Below are 27,123 nucleotides of genomic sequence, written 5' to 3' on the forward strand. Positions count from 1 at the left end.
TGTCCATAGTTTTTTACTTTGATATTTTTGAATTTATTCTCTAAGGAAAAAATCGTTGGGTTTTTACCCCAAGTGGGATTTACCAAGATAGAAATTGTGTTGATGTTGTGCATTGTGATCTCTAATTTATCATTTTTGTATAGTTGAATTTTTGAAGTTTAATTGTCTGATGAAGAACTTTTAAATGATAAAAATAAGTTGAATATAATCATCACAATTATCAGTCTCAAAAATTTGAACTAGTCCACATTGTACTAGATTTTTCAACATGGTATTAGACCTTTGGTGAAGGAATAAAGTTGAAGATCACATCTTGCTAAATCTCCCTCTCTCTCAAGGAAGAAGTCTCTTATCTCTATGTCCAATATTTTTGAGCAAATGGCTCCCACTTGCAAAGAAGGTAATTGATATGGAACCAGCTCACAAAAAGATAGAAAAGATAGATCAACGCCTTAGAAATAAGTCTCTTCGAGGGGGAAACCTCCTTTACATTACACAAATGAATAATTCTTAGATGATACAAATGACAAGACCTCCTTTCTATATATAGGAGTCTAAGGGGTCATAATATAATCAGATCCGACATAACAATAATAATGTAAGGGCACAATAATAACAATAGTGGGCTTCTATGGGGCACAATAATAACAATCTGGGGACTACATGGGCACAACAATATAATAAGGGGGTTGTACTAATAACAATAAGAGTAGTATAGTGACCTAACATGCCCCTCTCCTTCAAAAAGTGTTGTCCTCAACGCTTGAGTAGTTCTTGCTACTTCTGTATAAAATTCTTGTCCTCCCATGTGGAATCTTCAGCGGGTAAGTTCTTCCACTTGATGAGATACTCTGAAATTGATTGATTTCGTAGCTATTGGGTTCTTGTTTCTGTGACTTCTCTAGGCTCCAATATGACTTTTCCTTCCTCGTCAAGTTCTGGAAATATTGTTTGAACTAGGATCTTCTGCAACTTTTGAATGAGTGGCCACACTTCTTCGTCCTTCTTCCATTCATACCTTGCTTCGTTTATCCAATCTAGTTGGATAATAGAAATGGCACACAACAATGCTTCCACATCCTCATCCTTTCTTGAGAGTGCATCTGCCACAACATTTTGCTTCCCTTTTTTGTAGATGATTTCAAAGTCATAACCCAACATATTTGTGACCCATTTTTGTTTCTCTTTAGAGGATAATCTTTGTTCTAAAAAGTATTTAATACTATCATGATCTGTTTTTACCTTGAAGTGTCTTCCCATTAGGTAAGGTCGCCATTTCTTAAGTGCGTGTAGTATTGCAAACATTTCCTTCTCATAAATATCTTTCTTGAGGGACATTTCTTTATATGTACGTGTTGAGGGCCCTGAAATCGGGTCAACAACAAGGGGGATACCCACCCGGTCGGGAACCTGGTTGGCGGCTCTGTGCCCGTTTGGTGTAGCGGGTCCGACTGGGGATAACGGGACTAGCTTCTCGTTCTAAGGGTGTGTGTGTGTGTAGAGTTTGGTGATGTGTGTGTGTGTAGAATTTGATGATGAAAATATGGAATTATTTCTAAGCTAATCTAGTTCTAAACTCTGAGACTGAATTTTATACTACTTTAATCTATCAAGAACAACACATCTAATCTACGCTAACCCGGGATAGAACTTTTTCCATTATGCGATCTAGAAAGATTTCACACAATAACTGGTAATGAAGATTATTCAGCTATTATGAGAATATAAATCAATTAAGATGAACCATCCTGCATAAAAAGTTAAGCAAAACGGTTGTGAACAACATATCGCATAATCAGTTATTCATGTATTAAGCACAAATCAATGACTCCACCATACAAAAGTGCCAAATGGTAGTCCACTCATTCATACGTTAACATATAAACAACATTAGCTGTATATTACTCTAAGAATGCAAGCAGAAACTCATCAAGAGATAAAAGTACCATTTATGACTGACTTTATACTCACAGACCTGAAGCAATAATGATCTATTTCTACTTACTTCTAATGCCTACTAAGAGTACAGAAGTGCAACATCAGTAGCAGGTATTAAAATGTAAACATAAATAAATCTTGATCCGTCCATTCATCAAAAACCCCCTCCGAGGGTGCAAAAGTGCATGTTCTGAGGACAAGTTTTTTGACAAATTTCCGGACCCTTCTCCAATGCAACGAGAAGGGTTAAATACTACTAACCGGCTAATTTTAATTACAAAAATTTAGGGAACGGCTTCAAATGACCGCCCTTTTACTAAAACAAATTTATTTCTAAAAACTGAATCTAATTTCTAACCATTTATGTATCTGCTCCTTAGTGCTGTAAGCGATGCGCTGTTCGCCCTGAAAGAGTCGGCTGCTTGTCCTTTCCTTTTGTTCAAGCTTGAAAATTAGAAATAACAAGAGCTGGCACCTCTTTCTGACAAACTAGAAGATATTTTTGAAAGTGTTCTTCTGGAGGAGTGTCTTCATGGCATGTATACTTAGTACAACTCAGATTTCTTTCAAACTGATTGTGCTGTTGCTATTTCGGTTTCCGGCCGTGCGAATGACTCAATGAGCTGGGGATTTTGTTGCCTGAACGATTTTCTCAATTGAAACTTGTTTCCATTCTTTGTTCCAGGCTTTTCTGAGACGTCTTTCCCCTTAAGCGTTTTTCTTTTTGCTTTACCCAATTTGGGACTCAGGATCTTTCATAAACGCTTTGCTTTTGTGCGCCTTTGACTCTGAGTCCTAGATAGCCTATTTCCATCAGCATTTGTTGAGTGATACTCTGGGATCCGCGGTCCTGCTGTATGCGATATCCATCTGCGAAGTCATCTCCTCTATGTTCTTCTAGTTCTGGCGCTTTTCCTTAGATGTTTCCTGCATATAGATTTATATCAGTTGCTGACTTATAGTTCACGTAAATGAAAAGAGACAGAAGAAAAGATTGACATGAAAGCAATTAAGTTCTAATGAATGCATAATCATGTCACCCATTATGACTTGACTCTTCGAAAAACGCAACATAATCATCTTTGGATACACAGGCGTACAATCATTAATTTCTCGTAAGGTGCGCGCCTAATTTTAGGCTCACAGATCATGCCGAGGAATGCCTGCGACGAATGGCTTCTGCGATTTGCATCGCAGCATCGAAGATTGCGATGTAAATAAGTGGTATCGCAACAATTGATGGTCTCATTTGTCGCACACCATAGATCGCAGGTCGCAGCTTTGCATGGCTGTAGATCGCATATCGCAATATCGCAAGGTCGCAAGGTTTTTCGCTTTGTCACTCTGTGCTGCTTTATGCGACATTGCGACGAGCGACGTCGCATATCGGCCGTCGGAAATTCTTTAGGTTTTCCCCTTTTGAGCGCTTTTAATGCACGTGATGCGATGAGTTCTCGCGTCGCTCCTCCTCAGTGTGTTTATGCGCTTTGGGAAAGCACTCCTTTTTCCTTTGCGACGCGATATAGCTCTTAGGGAGTTAATACAAAAGATTTTTCAAACAAAAATATTTTTTGGATTTTTTGGTTAAGGGTCCCCCTTTGCTTGATGTTATTACTAATATCAAACAAAGAGGGGGGTTTTTGGTGACCACAACAATGGCGATTCACTGTGAAGAACCAGTTATCTTTGCATTTCTATTGACCATTCACTTCCGAAATAGCAAAAAATTTTATATGTCTAAATTTTGTTATGGACGGATAGAGTAGATTGCCCCTCACCTTGTCGACGATATTTTGTCTCAACCCTTTTTATATCCCAATTTCTTGCTTCCTCAGGTTTTTTCTTGCATTCGCATCAGACATTACTTGGTCTTGATAAAAGATAAAATAAGGTCTTCTCTGCGTACTGGCTTAAAAGTATGCTCATTTGTCGTAGGTAGAGCCTCTGCTGCCCGCAAGCGTCCATAGCCTCGACAGGGTTACCATGTTATCCAGCAATGATCCTTTTTCCTGCTTGAGGTTACTCGCAACATTCCAGAGAAAAATCCTTTTTGACACACTTTTCCTTTTTTAATTCTCTAAAGAACAATGTCTTGGTTTGGTGGCCAAATTATGACACAATCATTCACTTGATTTACACTTTTGTTGAACAAGCCGGCTCGTGATGAGACCTCTTGTCTTTTGATTGCAACAATCTTAAGTCGTTGCCCTGTTTTGATAGACAGTATTGGCAAAGTCAGCAAGTTATAATATCTGTGATCATGATAAGCCGGCTCGTGATGAGACCTCTTATTCTTTGAGATATAGTGTTTTGTTTGGATTGTTTCTCTGAATGCTGTAATTTCCTTTTAGCAGGGAGGAAGTCATTGTTTTTCCTTAAGAAAGCTCTGGACGACAATAATAGAGTTTTTGAAAACAACAGTTTTGCAGAGAATGCTTATTTTATTATTGATGATACCTTTCATGGTGCTGATACAAAACAATTCTTTTACCAGAGGTTGCTTTTGTCAAAGTTTTTTAGAGGTCGAAACGAGTATCGTAATCAAAGTGAAGTTAACTCTATTTGTCAATAATAAAATTCAGATTTTCAAAAAATTTGCTATTTGTACAAGCGAAATCAAAATCTGATAGAGAATTGGCGTGCTCTTTCATGAATCCTTTTTAAATGATAATTTACAACGGGTTTTATTCATAAAAAGAGAAAAACAAAACAAAATAAAAACTAAAAACTAAATCTATCCTACAAAAAATAGAAGATTTCTCTTCTATGGAAAGTATAATTTAAGAATTAGTCCATTGACAGGTAAAGAATCTCTCCTTCCTGCCAGATCCTGCAACACAAATGTAGACGGGCCTACGACTTCTACAATTTGAAAAGGGCCAAGCCACAGCTTCTGAAATTTCGTATGTTTGCCCTTTTCTTCATGAGCCTTATCCCATTTCAAAACTAAATCACCCATCTGAAAGTTTTTTCTGGTTATGATGCTTGAGTCAAAAGAATATTTTATTAGCGCTTGGTGATGAGCATGGGTTTTCCTAGCTTGTTCTCTTTGTTCTTCTAGTTTGATTATTTCCATTTGTCTTAATTGTAAAGAGGAAGTAGATACTTCATCGATATATTGCACTAAAGACAAAGAGGGAATGACTAGGTGAGTCGGAAGAACCACTTCTCTCCCATAAACTATATTAAAGGGAGAAGTGCCGATTGAAGCTTTCTTTGTTATTCTATCAGCCCATAAAGCATTTACCAGCGCTTTGTGCCAATTCCTTTGGTTTTGGTCGACTATTCTTTTGATAATTCTGATTAGGTTCTTATTTGTTGATTCAGCCAATCCATTACCTTGCGGATAGTAGTTGGCAGAATATTTCAGTTTGAAACCTCTTTTAAGCGCAAACTCAGTCATAGTATTTCCAGAAAAATATGAAGCATTATCAAACATTAATGCTGTTGGCAATCCAAACCTAGTGATGACAAATTGATCTATGAATTCGATAATATTTTCAGAATGAACTGTCTTGAGAGGAACTGCTTCTACCCATTTGGTAAAATAATCAGTTGCCGTAAGGATATACTTATGCTGCTTAAAAGAGTGAGGAACGATCTCACCTATTATGTCCAAGCCCCATTGACTGAATGGTTGGTCGATGATGACTGGTTGTAGCGGCATGGACGGTTTCCTTTGTTTTCCTGCAGCAGTCTGGCAGACTTGGCATTTCCTTACGTGATTGTATGAGTCTTTGAATAGCGTGGGCCAATAATATCCTGCACGCAAGATTTTATGTGCAGTCGCATCTCCGACATAGTGTCCACCTGCTGGTCCATCGTGGAGTTCTTGCAAAACCTTTTCGGCTTCAGTTTTCTCAAGACACCTAAGAAGCACAAAATCGTAATTTCTTTTAAACAAGACATCATTTATGAGCTGGTATTGTTTAGCTTTTAATCTCAGAGCTCTTTTCTTGGTATGATCCAGACGTGATGGATCATACCCGTTCTTAAGAAAATAAATGGTGTCAGCATATGATGATTCTGCATCGTTTAGGCTTACCTCATACGTTTGTACCTCTTCAGATGAGTTCTCCGGGATTTGCGATGCTCCGGCTAACATCTTACAGAAGCCTTGACCTCTTACGATGTTTGCTAGTTTGATCTCGAGATCATATTCTTGTAAAGCGGTAATCCAATTAGCTCTCTTTTCGCCCACGCCTTTCTGCACCAAAAGGTTTCTTACCGCCGGAAACGGTACTACGACTTTAGTGTGGGCTTTAAGCAAGAAAGGTCTGAAATATTTGATCGCTTTGAAAACAGCATATGCTTGTTTCTCTACGTCTGAGTAATTAATTTCGGCACCTTGCAAGTTCGAGCTAAAGAATGCGATTGGAGCTTCCGTCTTCTCTTGATTTACTTGGGTCAAAATCGCGGCATAGGATTTCTCTGAGGCAAAAGTGTATAAGGTAAAAGATTCCGAAAAATTTGGGGTGGCCAAAGATGGAGCATTGATGATAACTTGTTTGATTAAGTTGAACGCTTCGTGCTCATCTAGACCCCATTTGAAATTGAATTCTTTTTTATCATATTTTGTAAGGGAGAAATAATACGTGAAAAATATGGGACAAATCTTTTGACAGAATTGATCTGTCCAAGGAAGGATTGCATGGCTTTCTTGTTATGGGGTATGGATATTTCGGAAATTTCCTTGATTCTGTCGGGTTCTATATGAATACCAGATTTCGACACTATGAATCCGAGCAATTTCCCTTCGCTTAACGCAAAGAAAGATTTCTTTGGGTTGAGCGAAATCCCATACGTCAAGCATCTTTGAAAGATTTGCTTCAAATATTTGAGGTGGTTGTTTCGTTTTTTGGAGTACACTGTTATATCATCTAAGTAAATCACCACTGATTTATTGACTAACCCTTTAAACGCGATGTCCATGGCTCTCTGAAAGGTAGCTCCGGCATTGATCAGACCAAATGGCATCTTCCGATATGCATAAGTGCCCCCTTTGGTTCGGAATGTAGTCTTTAACTGATCATCGGGATGCACCAGTACTTGATTGTATCCTGAAAATCCATCCAGGAATGACATTAATTCTGAGACTGCTACTGCCTGTAATATTTGCTCCATAGGTGGGAGGGGAAAGTTATCTTTCTGACAGGCTTTGTTGAGATTTCGGAAATCGATACAGATTCTAATGTCTCCGTTTTTCTTCCTAACGGGCACCATATTGGATACCCATTTAGAATGCCTGACAGGGAAAATTATTCTGGCTCTCAACAACTTATTAAGCTCAGTTTTTATCTGGTTTTCTAGGTTAGGGTGTATTTTTCTGAGCTTCTGCTGGACAGGTTTTTCATTGTCAATCATAGGGATAACATGTTGAATGATAGAAGTGTTGTATGTTTTTAGTTCATCGTAATTCCAGGCAAAAACGTTTTTGTATTTGTTGGGCCTCAGTTTTGATCTTATTTTGCTTTGAGAAACTTACCTAACCATCCATTTATCCCTTATTTTCACTCCATCCATTCCATTTTAATGAATATTTGATGTCTAATCAGGTATTTAGCTTTAATTTGTCAATTTCTAAAGTTTTTATAAAAGTTTGATTTTAAGTGCAATTTTGGCAATTTCAGAAATTCCCGTAATCACTTCATGGTTGATATGGATGCAGGCCACTTCAGCACGAATGGGATGCATGAATGGAAAGCTTGGGAACTAGTACCAAGCCACCTATGCTTGGTTCCAACAGAACGAGCTTTATTATGCCTATTTGGAGCTAGTCAATCATGACTAGTCATCCAGAAATCCCATCTAAGTAGGGCAGTTTTGAGATCCCATGATATTAGTCATATTTCTTGGGATGAGAGGAGTGGATTCGACTTGGATAGGTGGCTTAGAGTAGATAATATTATTAGAGTAAATATAGATCAGTTGGTTTCATGAACTCCTTATTTAAGAGCCACACTTTGATGGCTCAACACATTGACTTATGATACTCTTATGCTGTAATATTTTTGGTTTGAAGACTTAATTTGAAGACTTGTGTTACTCTCATTTTTTCTGCTCAATACATGGATGTGTGACTGATATATCATCTTCAAAAGTGTGCAAGGCAAGGGTGGAGGGCCCCCACTCCAAGCTAAGTACACTTCCAAGTTAAACTAGTTTTATTTCATTGCAAATCTGGTTGATGGTAGCTTTAGTTTTTCAAAGTCTTATTTCAGATTGCCTTATGGTTATTCATAGTGATTGATTTCATTTGTTAATGGTTTATTCATCATCTAATTGAGTTGGAAAACAAGTGTTCAAGTTGGGCATTCCCTCTATGAAATGGTGAATCAGAACTAGTCTCTTTTGTTTACATGCAAATAGTTTGTTTCCATTTAGATTCATATCTTAAGATGAATGAGTTATGATGGAAAACTTTAAGTGTCTCTTAAGTTAAGAGCCTCTTTCATGTATGATTTATGCATCTTGAGTTTTTGGTTATAATCTCTAATTCATTAAGTAATAAATGAGGTGAAAGTGGACTTCTTGAGTTCAAGAACCCTTTCAATGTTTTCTCTTTTGAGCTGATTGAATTAGAGTTATTAGATATATTTTCTTTAGCTTTTAAATCATTTATCTTTCAAGGTTGGTTATATTAGATCTTCACAAATAGTGAATTTGTCTCAAAGAATAAACAACCCGGATTGATAGTAAATAATTGTGTTAGTTTAGGAACATAAATTAGCTCAACATTTTGGCGCCGCTGCCGGGGAGGCAAATATCGGCATAGTCAATAGAGAGATAAAAATCCAAAATAAACAAAAACATTAGTTACATTTTATTTCTTTAATTATGTTTCTTTATGCCTAGAATTAGAGATCCTCAAGGTAGATTTATCAAAAACCCCCCACAAGTAGAGATAGGATCATCACATACATGTGTTACTGGTAATCCAATCGTTGAAGAACTGATTGAAAAACAAAGAAGTGGCCAAAGATTAACCTTGATTGAAAGGCAAACTTTGTCAGCTTGGGAGGTAAAGCAAAAATTCTCCACTTCCGGAAAACCAAAGGAGAAAGGGAAACAAGTTGTTTTTCCATCCATCGATCCTCCTATCTTCCCACAACTTGAACCTCCACCTGAAATTGAAACAACTCAAACAATGGCAGAAGGACATGGATCCGTTCATCTTAATGATAAGACAAGAAAGAGAATGGAGGAGGAAGAGAGAGGAAGAAAGGAAGCACGAAAATGATAGGAAGGAAGAAAATGACAGGAAAAGACAAGAAGATGGACTTGACCAAGAATCAACTTTTGGTTTCCCAATAATAGATACAAGTGCAATACTAGGAGAAGAAGTAAAGATGAAAAACATTCCACCTTCTGTGTTGCCAAACTTCTATGGAATGTCTACAGAAGATCTGGATTCATTCATGTTTGAATTCGATATCTTATGTAGAACATATGGCTATACTGATGATGTCCATAAGCTCCGTCTTTTTCCTGCAACATTAAAAGCAGCAGCCTTAAAATGGTTTATGGGTTTAGGAGAACAAACAATAGCCTCCTGGGATGATATGCGAACTGTCTTCCTTAAGAAATATCAGCCTTATTGTAGATCTAGAGATTCAAAGGAAGATGTGTTTAGAATGACACAGCAAGAAGATGAAAATCTAGAAGAATATTTAGAACGGTTTGCATATAATCTGCAGAAGTCTAAACAACATTCCCTAAATCAAGAAACTGTTCGTACAATCTTCCTCAAAGGTGTAAGAGATGAATACCTTGACATTTTAAATGTAATGGGTAAAGGAGATATTTCAAATCTTCCATTTGATGAAATTGTCGAGTTATGTCAGAAGTATTCTAGAGGAAGATCAAAAACAGGAAGAAGGGAAGTAAGTTCTAAAGCAGCAAAGTCAGCTGCAGGAGGGATAACAAGGGCTGAAATAGGAAGTCTACTGGAAAATTTCAAAACAGATCTTTTGAGTACATTAGGGACACAAGTAGATGTGCTAAAGGCAAACAAAAAGAAAGAAGAACAAGAACAAGCCTTAGCAATATTTTGTTCAAAATGTAAAAAGAAACATCCTTTGAGAGACTGTCCTTTAGATAGCATTCAAGTGTGTGGTCTTTGTACAGGCAATCACTCCACAGAAAATTGTGTAACATTAAAAGACTTGCAAACTAATTCAATGGAAGAAATGCAAGGAGCAGAAGGTTTCTATTATGTTGCACCAAGAAGACCATGGCCACCTAGAATGCCTCAACCAAATCAACAACAAATCCCTCAGCAAAATTATGCTTATCCATCTTATAATCCTTGGACCCCTCCAATGCCATGGCAAGCTTGGCCTCCACAACAATATCAACAACAACCTGCACAAGGTTGGAGAGGGTATGGTTATGGAAACCAACAGCCACAACAGTCTCAACAATATCAACAACATTACCAGCAACAGTACCAACAGCCATTTTCATACCCACCATATCCTTCATCCATGCCATTTCCGCAACAGAATTCTGCATATCCATTCCAACAGCAGAATCCACCACCATTGTTAACACAACCACAGCAATTACAGTTACCTTCAAATCAACCCAGACCAACACAATTACCATCCCAACCGGTGGCTAATCCGAATAATAGAGCGGACAAATCTGCATATACAGTAGAGGAAACAACATATTATCCTGCATATTCAATTCTTCCTCTTGATGATGTCCATTTAAGGTCTAGAAAAGTGCTTAAGAAGGATTCTCCTCCAATTATAGAAGAACCAGCTGAACAAGGGGAATCATCTGAAACAGCACAAACTAAGGTACAAAATCAGAAAGGAGCAAATATTACACAAACACCACCTTATCCTGAAAGGTTGGTAGAACAACAAATTCAAAATCAAATAACCCTTCCTGAATTTGATATCTTAGATGAGTTAAAAAATGCATATGTTAAGATTCCTTTATTAAAAGCCATTAAAGAAATACCGATATATGCAAAGACAATAAAGGAACTGTGCATTAGGAAAGAAAGAAAGAAAAAGGATCCTGCAACAATCCAAGTCATTGGAAAATTAGCAAGTCTCATGTCTACTCAAACTGTAATAGAAAAATATATTGATCCTGGTATCCCAATGGTTACCATATCAATAAACAATTTCTCTGTACCTAACACATTAATAGACTTGGGAGCAGCTATAAACGTAATGACAATGGAAACAATGAAAACTTTGCAATTAAACAACATTAGATCGACCTAAACAATCTTGGAATTAGCAGATAGATCTAAGGTTGTTCCTGAAGGAATGTTAGAAGATATCATAGTTTCCTTGGATTCATGGGAATATCCTATTGACTTCTTGATCTTGCAACCAAAGACAAACTTGGGAGGGCATCCTCTGATATTAGGCAGACCATGGTTAGCCACTGCAGATGCCTTCATAGGATGCAGATCTGGAAGTATGATAATCTCACATGGAGATGAGAGGAAGCATGTCACTCTTTATTCACCTGCACAAACCACTTCTTTAGAATCAATACTTGAAACCCAGGAAAAGCAACAAACAAAAGCAGTTTTAAGTATCAATCAATTCTTTGATTTTAGAGAAGAAGAGGAGAATGAAGATCTGATGGACCTTTTTATCTCAGAACCAAGTATTTCAGAGCAGCTTAGGAAAGTTCAATATGAAGCTGAAAATGAACTTTTGAATCAATGTTTTCAGGAAACATGTACTATTCGAACTTTGCAGAATTCTTTGGGAGACATCTTTCCTGTAAACACAATTAGCAACCCAATAATCAAAACAATTGAGGTACATCCTGGAAAACATTTAAATATTGGAAACCAGCTGCAATCAAAACAAGAACAAGAGGTAATTGCATTACTACAGAAATACTCAAAAGCATTTGCCTGGGATTACACTGACATGCAAGGAATCCATCCTACCACATGTATCCACCACATCTATACAGATGATAAGCTTAAACCTGTTAGACAACCCCAAAGAAGAATGAATCCTATGATGAAAGAAATAGTGAAAGAAGAACTGCAAAAACTGTTAAATGTTGGATTCATCTATCCTATTTCAGATAGTCAATGGGTTTCACCACTGGTTGTTGTACCAAAGAAAAATGGAAATTGGAGGGTATGTATAGATTATCGAGAATTAAACAAAGCGACCTTAAAAGATCATTTTCCTTTACCATTCATTGACCAGGTGCTAGATTCTTTGGCTGGAAAGAAATACTTCTCTTTCTTGGATGGGTTTAGTGGGTACAACCAGATTAGAATAGCAACAGAAGACCAAGACAAAACTACATTTACTTGCCCATGGGGGACCTATGCATATAATGTTTTACCATTTGGTTTATGCAATGCACCTGCAACTTTTCAAAGAGCAGTGCTTGCGATATTTGCTGATCTAGTCCATGAATGTGTAGAAGTTTATATGGATGACTTCACAGTGTATGGAAACACATATGATGATTGTCTGAACAATCTTGAGAAAGTCTTGAAGCGATGTATCGAAACAAATCTGTCATTAAGTAATGAAAAATGCTATATGATGTTAACAGAGGGTATAGTTCTGGGACACCATATTTCCGGCTCCGGAATTAAGGTGGATCCAGCCAAAATTCAAGTCCTAGTTAACTTAATGCCACCTACAACTCAAAAGGAGGTTAGAAGTTTCTTGGGCTATGCGGGCTATTACAGACGATTCATAGAAAACTTCAGCAAAATAGCTCAACCCCTGTTTAAACTATTAGCAAAAGATGTTGAATTCCAATGGACGAATAGCTGTCAGAATGCTTTTCAAATTTTAAAAGATAAGCTATCAGTAGCACCCATACTTCGAGGGCCAAATTGGTCTTTGCCATTCCATATTTCTACTGACGCATCCGATACAGCAATAGGTGCCTCTTTGGGGCAGAAAGAAAATTTGTTCAACTATGCAATATACTTTATCAGTAAAAATTTGACACCTGCAGAAACAAATTATACAGTCACCGAAAAGGAAATGTTAGCCGTCATACATGCAGTAAACAAATTCAGGCATTACATCACAGGATATCAAGTTTTTATTCACACAGATCATTCAGCAATAAAATACTTGATGAACAAACCCATCACTAATGGACGAATTACAAGATGGCTCCTGTTATTGCAAGAATTTAACATTACAATTCAAGACCGGCCAGGTAAAGAAAACCAGGTGGCTGACTTTCTGTCCCGCATACAATCACCTGAAGACCCAAATCCAGTTATAGACAACTTCCCTGATGAACATCTGTTTGCCATAGCAGTTAAAACACCTTGGTTTGCAGATATTGCTAATTACTTGTCATCTGGAAAATTTCCAACTCAATTCACTAGCAAGCAAAGAAAGAAAATTGTTAGAGAAAGTTCTAGATATAGCTGGGTGAATGGTGATTTGTTTTATACTGGTTCAGATCTAATGATTAGAAAGTGTGTGTGTGTGAAGATGAAATACTAGATATTCTCAGGGCATGTCATGATGAACCATGTGGTGGTCATTTTGCAGACAAACGAACAGCATATAAAGTGCTGCAATTGGGCTATTACTGGCCATCTGTCTTCAAGGATTCTAAGGCATATGTCAAGCAATGTGACAGTTGCCAAAGAATAGGGAGACCCATCATGTCAGATGAAATGCCGCTCAAACCGCAGGTCCTCATTGAGCCATTTGAACAGTGGGCACTTGATTTTGTTGGACCCATTAATCCACCATCAAATGGAAAAAGGTACATCCTAGTGTGCACGGACTATGTAACCAAATGGGTGGAAGCCAAAGCAGTGAGCCGAGCGACAGAGGACACAGTGGTTACCTTCCTCTTTGAAGAAATTTTTGTAAGATATGGAGTACCAAGACAAATAGTGACAGATCAAGGAACACAATTTACTTCAAAGTTAGTGCGGGATCTGACAGAGAAATATAAGATAAAGCATAGGAAGTCTAATCCATATCACCCTCAAGCAAATGGTCAGGTAGAATCCACAAACAAGGTCTTAGAAAATATCATGACTAAGACGGTGCAGCTGAATAGGAAAGATTGGTCTGAGAAGTTAAAAGATGCAATATGGGCTTACAGAATCACATGGAAAAACACAACTGGTTTTAGTCCATACCAGTTGGTCTATGGGAAAGAAGCCTTACTGCCTATTGAATTTCAGATACAAACATATAGACTAGCAGCAGAATTGGGCATGGACCTGATTGAAGCACAACAACAAAGGATCATGGAACTTAACCAATTGGATGAACATCGTCAACAAGCAATTGAACAGACAGCATTAGTACAACAATAGAGAATGAAATAGCATGATAGATACATTAAAACAAAGACATTTCAGAAGGGAGACTGGGCCTTATTATTTGACTCCAAGTTCAAGGATTTCAAAGCAAAGTTTACAACACACTGGCTAGGGCCATATGAAATCGAGGAGATCTTTGATAATGGAGCAGTGAAGATAAAGACCATTGACCAGGACCCCACCTCATTTGTTGTAAATGGACATAGGCTGAAAGTTTATCATTAGCCTATTAGTAAAGAGACATTCATGAAACAACTGGTAGAAGAATCAGGACTGGAAATTATGGCTCTGCCATCTTCCAGTTCGAAAATAGAATAAAAAAGAAAATATGAAAAATAAAATAAAAAAAAACATAAAAAAAAAGAGAAAAAGATATATGAAAAAAAAACAAAACATAAAAAATAATTGGTTTGCTGGTGAAAACCAGGCAACTGGCACCATGCAAACTTGAATTCATAGGGGAAAACCAGGGAAACCTGGACTCTATGAATTCTATATTCTTGTTTTACTATTCTCACACAATTACAATGCAGGACCTTTCCACAATTGACTTGAGGACAAGTCAAACATTCAGCAAGGGAGAGTCTTGTAGCAAGCTTTTAGCTGCCACAGTGAAGGGATTGTGTTGTCCACTTTGGACCTGAAGCAAATTTGTTGCAACAGAACCTGAAGGGACCTAAGCTGAAACATTATTACAGAAGGGACCTGAAGCAAACTTAGTTGCAGCAGATCAAATCATTCCAGAAGCATTGCAGAGGGACCTGAGATGAAATAGTATTGCAGTGGGACCTGAAGCAAACTTAGTTGCAGCAGAACCAGATCAGAGCTGACATAATATACCAGAAGCATTGCAGAGGGACCTGAAAGGAAAACATTATTCAAGGGGACCTGAACAATTCAAGAAATGGAGCATAGTAAACAAGGAGCAGTAATAAAAGTCTACTTTTCATCTATCCACAACATTTTGGATTCCATTCCACCTGTACAAACAACATTCAGCATTCCACCTGTACAAACAGCATTAAACATTCCACCTGTACAAACAGCATTCAGCATTCCACCTGTACAAACAGCATTCAACATTCCACCTGTACAAACAACATTCAAGGGAGTATATTCATAGCCATTTTGTGCTTGAAATTCAAATTTTTTTTTAGAAACTTCTAGTTTTGATCTAATTGAAGTTAGTATCTGCAAATATTCATTAATATTCATTCCCAATATATACCCCAACATCCCTATTCATATTCCATCTCATTCACATACATTTCCTATACATCTTCTTATAACCCTAGGTATTTTCCTTAAACGCAAAAAGATCAAACTGGGACAACTCTTTTCACCTGCACATGAACTCAGAGCATTAGAATGATTATAATTTTAAACATGACCCCAATGGTCATTTTAAAATTATAAAGCTATGTTATAAAAGGTATGCGCTATATAAGTCAAAAGGAAAAAAGAAGAGCATTAAGCATAAGTTAGTGGAGGCCGTAAGTATGTGTTATATAAGTAAAAAAGCATTAAACATAAGTTTATGGAAATGCTTATAAAGTTTATATATGAACGCTAAAGTTATTTTCCAAAAATACTTTAGCCATATGGAAATGCTTATATACACAAATCAAAAAGCGCATATAACATAGTTATAAAGGGCAATGGAATGATACATGTGGAGGCCGTGCATATAACATAGTTATAAAGGGCAATGGAATGATACATGTGGAGGCCGTAGGCATTCAAATACGATGGTGAGAGAAACTATGGTATGGCATATATATTTCAAAAGCACCAAACCGTAAGCATTCAAATACGATGGTGAGAAAGGATGATATTTAAACAAAGTTATGGATATAACTATGATATAACATTTAAGAGTGCAAAGGTTATAAAGTTAAACCATAAGCTTTGGGCGTAAATCGTATGGAATAGTTTTCGGCACAGTTATGCACAAGCCATATGACAATAATCAACAGCAGTGCTGCGGCCAGGTAAGGAAATGATAATAATCAAATATCATTGCAATGAAGGGCACGACGGTGGCCATAATCAAACGTTGCAGCAATGAATAAAACGATAGACCATAAGCGCCACGCAGGCCAACACACAGGTACGGATTTTGACACGGTGTTATGGCAGCGTATGGCTATTGGCTGGTGTAGCGGCGGAAGATATGCGTAGGAAACAACCAATACGGCCATCCTCATGACTCAGTCGGGCGACTGAGTCAATGAGGACGGCCATGTAACCACGCATAACAGCACCAATGAATGAAACGCAGGGTACAGTGAGGAAACGGTCATAAACCAACCTTCCCTGCGCTGTTCAAACCACAATTCCTCATTGCCATAGCTCAGAAAATCGTGTTGAAGCCGAAACATAGTAAAAGGAGAAAGGAGTGTGTTGAGGGAGATTTTAAAGGCAAAATCTGAGTCGTATGAGTAGAGGAAGCCGAGTTTTGCAAGCAAACAAGGTAAGACTCGAGTTTATTTCGCTCGGCGACTGTAGATAGGTATGAGTTTTCGCCATTAACTCACAGATTTTGTTGCTTTGCCACCAGTTCGACTGACCGAAGAAGGAGGGATTTGAAGTGTTTGTTTGCATCCCACGCGGCCAGTGACAGTCAGGTAACACTAAAACCGGGATAACTCCAAGTTTGCAGCACGTATGGATAGAATAAACGGATTTTTATGCGTAAATTATGGTGTGGAAACGGTGGTCAATCACCCAACATTTAAGTTTTAAACATTGCATGCATAGCACGATAGTCATTTTGAGTTAAATATGGAATATGAAGCCGTAAACCCGGAGAGTTAGTTTGAGTAGGAGAAGCAGGAAGCGTTAAAGGCTATTTATGTACGCACTGCTTGTTTACTATTGTTTCATATTCCTTTTTGCTGTGCGCAATTGTCATTGGCTGCCAACAGAGGAACGCATAAATCATGGAGTGTTTGTCATATGGGTGTTGAACGCATTAAATCAGATTGTTGAAGCATTGTTATATGTGTATGGGCTGCCAAACCAAGAACGCATTGGTATATGCCGAGAAGGGTGGATTGTCAAATAAAAAACAGAGGAATGCTGTAGATTGTGCATATGCAAAATAAGTCAAATGCATTCATGCCTTAATGCACCCTGTGTATCGAAATTTTAATGTATTTGTGCCATATACAGAGGATTGAAATGCGTAGGAGTGCCTGCATACATGCTATGTTGACTGCAGAACTGAGTTGAATGTCAAATTTGCATTGTTTGTGCCTTGAGGCCGAGAGTTTTATAGTCTGAGTTTTAAAAAAATTTTGTTTGACATTTGTTATAAGCAGTGAATATGATGAGGCCGAGCGCATGTGATTAGTCCTCTAGGCTTATAACTCTCTGTGCATTATACAATCATATTTTTATAAAAAAATGATGAGAAGGATGAGGTCGAGAATGTGTTGAGAATTTCTTGAGAGGCCGAGAGTAATTTGCACATTATACAGTCAATTTTGTTGAGAATTTCTTGAGAGGCCGAGAGTGATTTGCCACATTATACAATCATTTTTTTTGAAGAATTTGTTGAAAGGCCGAGAGCAATTTGTTGCATTACACAGTCATTTTTTTTGTGAATAGGCAGAGAATGTTTTGAAGATCTGTTGAGAGGCCGAGAGCAAAATTTTTCAAGTTTTTTTGTTTAAATACACAGTAACACATGTTAATTTGAGTCAAGAAAACATGGTTATTGCTGCATGTGTATTTAATTTTCAAAAACAAACAGAGAACAGTGTATTGATAGAAGATATTCAGGTGTTGTTTGCCTTAAACAGGGAATTGAAACAGAGTTTGTGCAGAGGAAAGACAGCAGAGGTTAAAGAAGACAGAGTCAAACAGATTAAAGTTGAGTCAGAGGAGGAAGGTAAGCCTCATTGCTTCTACAATTTCATTTAAAAACAATAGTCATAATTTTTGTTAAAATGAAGTTAGTAACAGCAGAGGATTATATTGATTGGTTCACAGAAATCATGACAAACCGGGTAGAACCAAAATTTCAAATAGAAAGCTGGGGAAAGGAAACTGTAGAGAAACTGTATCAGTCAGGGATGATAGGATTTCTACAGAAGTTTAATGGCCATTCTGAGCAGATAACCAAGGATTTCATCAATAATTTCAGCCAAGACCAAACTCAAGTAGGAGAAATCATTGTCCCCGTAACTCAAGAGTACTTGTCCAAAGCCTTAGAGTTGCCGATGATAGGGGAGAAGTATCACAAAGGTTTACATTTCAAGGAGAAAGCGTGGAATTTCTTCCTTGAAAAGAACCAAAAGGGGACATTTGATAGAACTAAAGGGATACCCAGGGAATGGTTTAATGAACCATGGGGGGAACTGGTCTTGGTTATTCAAAAATTCTTGACATGTGATCGTGGATACAACATTGCTCATTTATATCATGTTAGATTACTCCAGCATATCAAAGGGGATGATAGAATTAACTTACCATATTTCCTGTACAAAAGTCTTGTCAAAATGATTGAAACAGTGAAACAAGAGCATAGGCCAAGGTCAGCACAGATCTATCATCAGGGGTTAATTAAAATCTTAGTGGAACACCAGGTGAAATCAAAGGGCCTAGAATGGAAAGAATTCATGCATAAAAATCATTTTACTGAACAGCTTATTGATATACAGGACAAAGTAGAGCAGGAAAACAGAAGCATGATGAATTCTCCCCTATATCCAAGAACAAGAGCTAGAAATATGGCCATGCATGAGACTGAAACATCTGTTATGTCTATTCCTAGGAATAGAAATTCTATTGATCTTGAAAAAGAAGTAGAAGCTTATTCTCCTAGAAAACCAGAAGAACAGGATATAGCACAAGAACCCCTTGAAAGGGATTCCATATATGATAATGATGCGGGAGAATCATTAATGAAAACCACCCAGGATTTTGAGAAGGAAATTAATTTGGCCAAAATCCAAGACTTAACAGATCAGATAGAAATAAGCAAAATTGTGGAAAAGCAATTAAAATCAAAGAATAAGGCACAGAAAAAGGACAATGCAAAGCTAATGAAAACAAATGAAAAATTACAAGAAGAAATAAGCAGGTTGAAAAGGAGAAATGAATTGCTTTCCAAACAGGCATTCCAATGGTTAAAGGACAAAAACATGTGGCAAGCTAAATATGAAAAGAAAAAGGTTAAAGCAGCAATGTTAAAGGCACAACAAGAATCAGAATTTGATTGTTTGAACAGGGAACCAGCTACAGGTACAACATCCACTTCAGAGGGCAGAAGGTCCAAGAGAAGCAAGCAAGCATGGGGACATGCTTGATCATAAGCATGGGAGAGATGTTGGGCCTCAGTTTTGATCTTATTTTGCTTTAAGAAACTTACCTAACCATCCATTTATCCCTTATTTTCACTCCATCCATTCCATTTTAATGAATATTTGATGTCTAATCAGGTATTTAGCTTTAATTTGTCAATTTCTAAAGTTTTTATAAAAGTTTGATTTTAAGTGCAATTTTGGCAATTTCCGAAATTCCCGTAATCACTTCATGGTTGATATGGATGCAGGCCACTTCAGCACGAATGGGATGCATGAATGGAAAGCTTGGGAACTAGGACCAAGCCACCTATGCTTGGTTCCAACAGAACGAGCTTTATTATGCCTATTTGGAGCTAGTCAATCATGACTAGTCATCCAGAAATCCCATCTAAGTAGGGCAGTTTTGAGATCCCATGATATTAGTCATATTTCTTGGGATGAGAGGAGTGGATTCGACTTGGATAGGTGGCTTAGAGTAGATAATATTGTTAGAGTAAATATAGATCAATTGGTTTCATGAACTCCTTATTTAAGAGCCACACTTTGATGGCTCAACACATTGACTTATGATACTCTTATGCTGTAATATTTTTGGTTTGAAGACTTAATTTGAAGACTTGTGTTACTCTTATTTTTGCTGCTCAATACATGGATGTGTGACTGATATAAAGCTTCTGATATCATCTTCAAAAGTGTGCAAGGCAAGGGTGGAGGGCCCCCACTCCAAGCTAAGTACACTTCCAAGTTAAACTAGTTTTATTTCATTGCAAATCTGGTTGATGGTAGCTTTAGTTTTTCAAAGTCTTATTTCAGATTGCCTTATGGTTATTCATAGTCATTGATTTCATTTTTTAATGGTTTATTCATCATCTAATTGAGTTGGAAAACAAGTGTTCAAGTTGGGCATTCCCTCTATGAAATGGTGAATCAGAACTAGTCTCTTTTGTTTACATGCAAATAGTTTGTTTCCATTTAGATTTATATCTTAAGATGAATGAGTTATGATGGAAAACTTTAAGTGTCTCTTAAGTTAAGAGCCTCTTTCATGTATGATTTATGCATCTTGAGTTTTTGGTTATAATCTCTAATTCATTAAGTAATAACTGAGGTGAAAGTGGACTTCTTGAGTTCAAGAACCCTTTCAATGTTTTCTCTTTTGAGCTGATTGAATTAGAGTTATTAGATATATTTTCTTTAGCTTTTAAATCATTTATCTTTCAAGGTTGGTTATATTAGATCTTCACAAATAGTGAATTTGCCTCAAAGAATAAACAACCCGGATTGATAGTAAATAATTGTGTTAGTTTAGGAACATAAATTAGCTCAACAGTATTGTCTCAGAAGACGGATATATGCTAATTTCTCTTCAGGGGCTAGGCCGTGACCTAGGTTAACGTTTTGTGGCTTCTGATCGGTCCCTAGGTTTACTAATTCATAGTTCAGGGTAGAACTGCAAAGTTTAGCATTGGCGGACCTTTTAAACCGACTTTTCAAATCATATAAATCTTCTAACTTGACCACCGATTTCGGTATAGCATTGTCAGAGCCATTTTGTTGTATTTGGTGATCATGGTGGTCTTCGTCGATTATCTGATTTGAGTAGGATCCTTCAGAAGTAAGGAAATTTACGATGTCAGGATTGTCGTTGAACACTCTCCAATTGGTGATATTGTCAGGGATGGATGGTCTAAAGATTAATTCTATTGAAAACCTATCAGGACTAAAATGTTCGGAAGGGATAAGTCTAGAGGCTACGTTAGCTAACAGGTCTGCGCTCGCGTTTTGAATTCTTGGAATTGACGAGATGTTGAATGCTACGAAATGTGCAGTGAGATCTTGAACTAATGATTGATAATGCTTTAAATGACTTGAAAGGCAGTGTATGGTGTTACGTACCTGTTTTACGACGATCTCCGAATCTCCAAAGACTTGAAGATACTTAACGTTTAATCCGATTGCTTTGTATAGGCCTTGAACCAAGGCTTCGTACTCCGCTGTGTTGTTCGTGCAATCGAACTCAAGTCTGCATGTGAGCATAATCTTGTTCCCGTCTGGGTTAATCAAAACGCATCCTGCTCCTGCCCCCTCATTTGATTTAGATCCGTCAAAATATAATTTCCAAAATAAAGATGTATTTACAGAATTATCTAAAAAACTAAAACATTTTGAGTCATCAGTTTGGGAGAAATTTTCAACTTGGGATAAAACTGAATTCTCTAAGTATGGTGAAATATGAGCATTGAAATTACCTAGGAAAGAATCTATTGCGTAATTGCCTACAATGCTGCTATTGTACGTTATGGCCTCATTTTCTCCTTCCAGTTCTGTCACTATGTATTTTTGGTGCAATTCTCGTTCAACCTTTATCTGATTTGGTTTACCATTGTATGGTAACCACATGTGCGACCAATCGGTTGAAAAATATCCTTGGAGTTTTTCCAACCAATCCCTGCTAAGAATCAAACCATAGAACTCAGGGATATCAGCTACTAGAATGTCGACAACCTGACACACTTTTGGGTTAGACGACAATCTTATGGTCACCTGATTAAGTTCACCAATCACTTCGACTTGGGATCGATCAAGTTGAACTATACGTACTGCGGATTTTTGAGGTTGCACATTCAATTTGGCACATATTGACCTGGGTAAAATATTCGTTGAAGCACCAGAATCGACCAAGCAATTGTGCACGTTTTTGTTGAAGATTTCATATGTGAGAAGAAAAGGAGGAGTATGAGATCTTGATCTTCCTCCAATCAAGGCGATGTCATTTGGATCAATTTTATTGATCATGTTGGTTGGAGGCCTTCCCAGATTGTGGCAAGCTACAGCTGTAGGTAAAGATGTAGTAGGCACAACATGTAATTCTTTCATCATTATTTTTTGCTGGTGTTTCAATTTATTCAATTCGTACAGAGTGATATTAGCCCTAGTCTTCTTCATGTCATCAATGATGTTATATTCCATTTCATCCGACACTATTAGTGTTCTTGATGGAGGCATTTGATCAGATTGGACTAGGCTAAACTGGGTCGCTTTAGCAGTTGTCTTTTTTGTTGCGACCTTTTCTTTTAATGCAGGGCTTGCGCCCTTTTGTTTTGGGGTAGTTAGGGGAGGATCAAGTTGATTTTTGCTTCTCGTGCTAACAGGAAATGCTTCTTGATCCTCTTCTTGTGGGAGGATGAAGTCCCACATTCCTTGTAGTTCTACGACCTCTTCCTCGTCGGTCTGCCCTTCAGTGGTATTCTCTTCTTCTTCGTCTTCTTCAGATTCAACGTTTGAGACAACACTAGGTGGTCTTACCTCCATGGGAGGATTTCTTTTAAAAGTCCTAAAGGGCTTTTTTGAAGAAGTCTCTACTACTTGTTTCTTAATATCAATAATCTCATTTGACATGGCTTTCAACACTTTTTGTAATCCTTCCAAATCGAAAGGATCTTTCGTTTGCTTCTTCTTGGTGTCTTCTTTGAAAGAGATCTTCTTAGATTTGCGTTCTTCTATAGCAGATCTCTTTTCTAGGGCTACCACGCGTTTTTCCACTACTAACACCTCTATCAAGTTGTCGACTAAGGTGGTCTTGTTTGCCCTATCTACGAAGATTGCCAAATTTGGCGCTAAAGCCGTGATGTACCATTCACATCTTACTTCCTCGCTGGGTTGTGAGGCAGCGGGGATTTTGTTGAGGATCTTATTGAACCGTAAGTTAAAATCTTTAATGGGTTCTCTAGCCTCAGCCTTAAGATTAGATAGGTAATTGATCAATGTCGCCGTGGATCTGTCATCACCAAACTTGGTGAGGAACTGACTTTGAAAAATGTCCCAGCTTGTGATGGATCCGGAAGGTAACGAAAAGTACCATGACCCGGCTGTTCCTTGCATTGTATAAGGGAAAAGCCGGACAACAACGTCTTCGTTAGTGACTCCGTTGAGATTAACAGAAAGCATGAAATTATTGATATGTTCCTCGGCTAGCATTCCTGCTTCCGGATTGAATTTAGGCAGCCATTTCTCAGGATGGGCCGGTATAGGGCTCAGGGGTGGAGGCATTAAAACCGCCCCAAGATTGTTCCATGGAGACTGGGCCATCGTTGATCTGCTAGTTAATGGAAGTGTAGAAGACGATCTCTGATGCTGAGAAGATGAAGATATTAAGATCTTTGATGTTTGAAGAGGAAGGTTTGTAGAAGATGGGTGAGTGAGTTGGAATGAAAGAGTGGCTGGTTGACTTCGCGGTGAGGGAGTTGATATGGACGAAGTGGATGAAGGAGTCTGACTGTCAGACTCTGGTGGTGTTTTCCTTGCTCTTTTCCTGGTAGGGAGAGGGAGTTCACTTGGTTGTATGCCAAATTTTTCACTCTTTGATCCGGTAAGGGGATGAGCAGGGTTGTGCTGCGAAGTCACGCTGCTTTTAGATTTATCAGACTTCTGGTTAAAAATAGAGAATCCCTAGAGTTTACGAATCAAAGTTCGAATTTCAGGGGGTTCAAAGATAGATTGGTCTGATATATTCGAATATGTAGCAGCGGTAGATACTCGAGCGACTTCAAATTCCGGGTTTAACCGTGTTGGAGAAGTCGAGGGAGTTGATGAGGGTGTATTACTCTCAGAATGGTATTTAGATATTTCTTTAGGTGCCATTCATAGTTCGTGCCCTCCTTCTAGCGCCAAATATGTTGAGGGCCCTGAAATCGGGTCAACAACAAGGGGGATACCCACCCGGTCGGGAACCTGGTTGGCGGCTCCGTGCCCGTTTGGTGTAGCGGATCCGACTGGGGATAACGGGACCAGCTTCCCGTTCTAAGGGGGTGTGTGTGTGTAGAGTTTGGTGATGTGTGTGTGTGTAGAATTTGATGATGAAAATATGGAATTATTTCTAAGCTAATCTAGTTCTAAACTCTGAGACTGAATTTTATACTACTTTAATCTATCAAGAACAACACATCTAATCTACGCTAACCCGGGATAGAACTTTTTCCATTATGCGATCTAGAAAGATTTCACACAATAACTGGTAATGAAGATTATTCAGCTATTATGAGAATATAAATCAATTAAGATGAACCATCCTGCATAAAAAGTTAAGCAAAATGGTTGTGAACAACATATTGCATAATCAGTTATTCATGTATTAAGCACAAATCAATGACTCCACCGTACAAAAGTGCCAAATGGTAGTCCACTCATTCATACATTAACATATAAACAACATCAGCTGTATATTACTCTAAGAATGCAAGCAGAAACTCGTCAAGAGATAAAAGTAACATTTATGACTGAATTTATACTCACAGACCTGAAGCAATAATGATCTATTTCTACTTACTTCTAATGCCTACTAAGAGTACAGAAGTGCAACATCAGTAGCAGGTATTAAAATGTAAACATAAATAAATCTTGATCCGTCCATTCATCAAAAACCCCCTCCGAGGGTGCAAAAGTGCATGTTCTGAGGACACGTTTTTTGACAAATTTCCAGACCCTTCTCCAATGCAACGAGAAGGGTTAAATACTACTAATCGGCTAATTTTCATTACACAAATTTAGGGAACGGCTTCAAATGACCGCCCCTTTACTAAAACAAATTTATTTCTGAAAACTGAATCTAATTTCTAACCATTTCTGTATCTGCTCCTTAGTGCTGTAAGCGATGCGCTGTTCGTCGTGAAAGAGTCGGCTGCTTGTCCTTTCCTTTTGTTCAAGCTTGAAAATTAGAAATAACAAGAGTTGGCACCTCTTTCTGACAAACTAGAAGATATTTTTGAAAGTGTTCTTCTGGAGGAGTGTCTTCACGACGTGTATACTTAGTACAACTCAGATTTCTTTCAAACTGATTGTGCTGTTGCTATTTCGGTTTCCAGCCGTGCGAATGACTCAATGAGCTGGGGATTTTGTTGCCTGAACGATTTTCTCAATTGAAACTTGTTTCCATTCTTTGTTCCAGGCTTTTCTGAGACGTCTTTCCCCTTAAGCGTTTTTCTTTTTGCTTTACCCAATTTGGGACTCAGGATCTTTCATAAACGCTTTGCTTTTGTGCGCCTTCGACTCTGAGTCCTAGATAGCCTATTTCCATCAGCATTTGTTGAGTGATACTCTGGGATCCGTGGTCTTGCTGTATGCGGTATCCATCTGCGAAGTCATCTCCTCTCTGTTCTTCTAGTTCTGGTGCTTTTCCTTAGATGTTTCCTGCATATAGATTTATATTAGTTGCTGACTTATAGTTCACGTAAATGAAAAGAGACAAAAGAAAAGATTGACATGAAAGCAATTAAGTTCTAATGAATGCATAATCATGTCACCCATTATGACTTGACTCTTAGAAAAACGCAACATAATCATCTTTGGATACACAGGCGTACAATCATTAATTTCCCGTAAGGTGCGCGCCTAATTTTAGGCTCACAGATCATGCCGAGGAATGCCTGCGACGAATGGCTTCTGCGATTTGCATCGCAGCATCGAAGATTTCGATGTAAATAAGTGGTATCGCAACAATTGATGGTCTCATTTGTCGCACACCATAGATCGCAGGTCGCAGCTTTGCATGGTCGCAGATCGCATATCGCAATATCGCAAGGTCGCAAGGTTTTTCGCTTTGTCACTCTGTGCTGCTTTATGCGACATTGCGACGAGCGACGTCGCATATCGGCCGTCGGCAATTCTTTAGGTTTTCCCCTTTTGAGCGCTTTTAATGCACGCGATGCGATGAGTTCTCACGTCGCTCCTCCTCAGTGTGTTTATGTGCTTTGGGAAAGCGCTCCTTTTTCCTTTGCGACGCGATATAGCTCTTAGGGAGTTAATACAAAAGATTTTTCAAACAAAAATATTTTTTGGATTTTTTGGTTAAGGGTCCCCCTTTGCTTGATGTTATTACTAATATCAAACAAAGAGGGGGGTTGTTGGTGACCACAACAGTACGTAACCATAAAAATACCCAGTTGCCTACATAAAAACTTCTTTCATTGCGATGTTGATATGCCTATTGTTTCATCCGATTCTGCACTAAAGTGGCGTTATCCTTTAAAAGTTGGAGAACTTGTTGTTGATGTTCGATGTGATATTTCACTATTTGAATCTTTTTCTTCTTGAGATGTCCTTCAATATTGAGAGTTTGAGTGGTAATTTCTTCCAATGCATTACAATATATGGTCGGATTCATTTCTTGATGCTCTATGTGATCTTTCGCTTCTTGAACATTTTTTTTCTTGATATGTCCTTCTATATTGATAGTTTGAGGAGTGGTAATTCCAGCCATTGCATTACAAGATAAGGTCGGATTCATTTCTTATTTCTTGATGTGGTCTTTCACTTCTTGAACCTTTTTGTTCTTGATATGTCCTTCTATCTTAAGAGTTTTAGGAGTAGTAATTCTTTCCAATGCTTTACAAGATATGGTCGGATTCATTTCTTCTTTCGCCGGGGTTGGTTCTTGGTGTATGTACTCTTATTTTGATGTTTCTTGATCCTTTTCTTCCTTCTCTCCACAACCAATTTAAAATAATTTCTTCTCAGCACACTTATGACCTTTAATGTATTTGTTATCACAATTATAAC

The sequence above is a fragment of the Pinus tabuliformis genome, chromosome X (genome assembly GCF_031772625.1).
Source record: "Pinus tabuliformis cultivar Carrire ecotype Pingquan chromosome X, CPIR1, whole genome shotgun sequence".
Lineage (NCBI taxonomy): Eukaryota > Viridiplantae > Streptophyta > Pinopsida > Pinales > Pinaceae > Pinus > Pinus tabuliformis.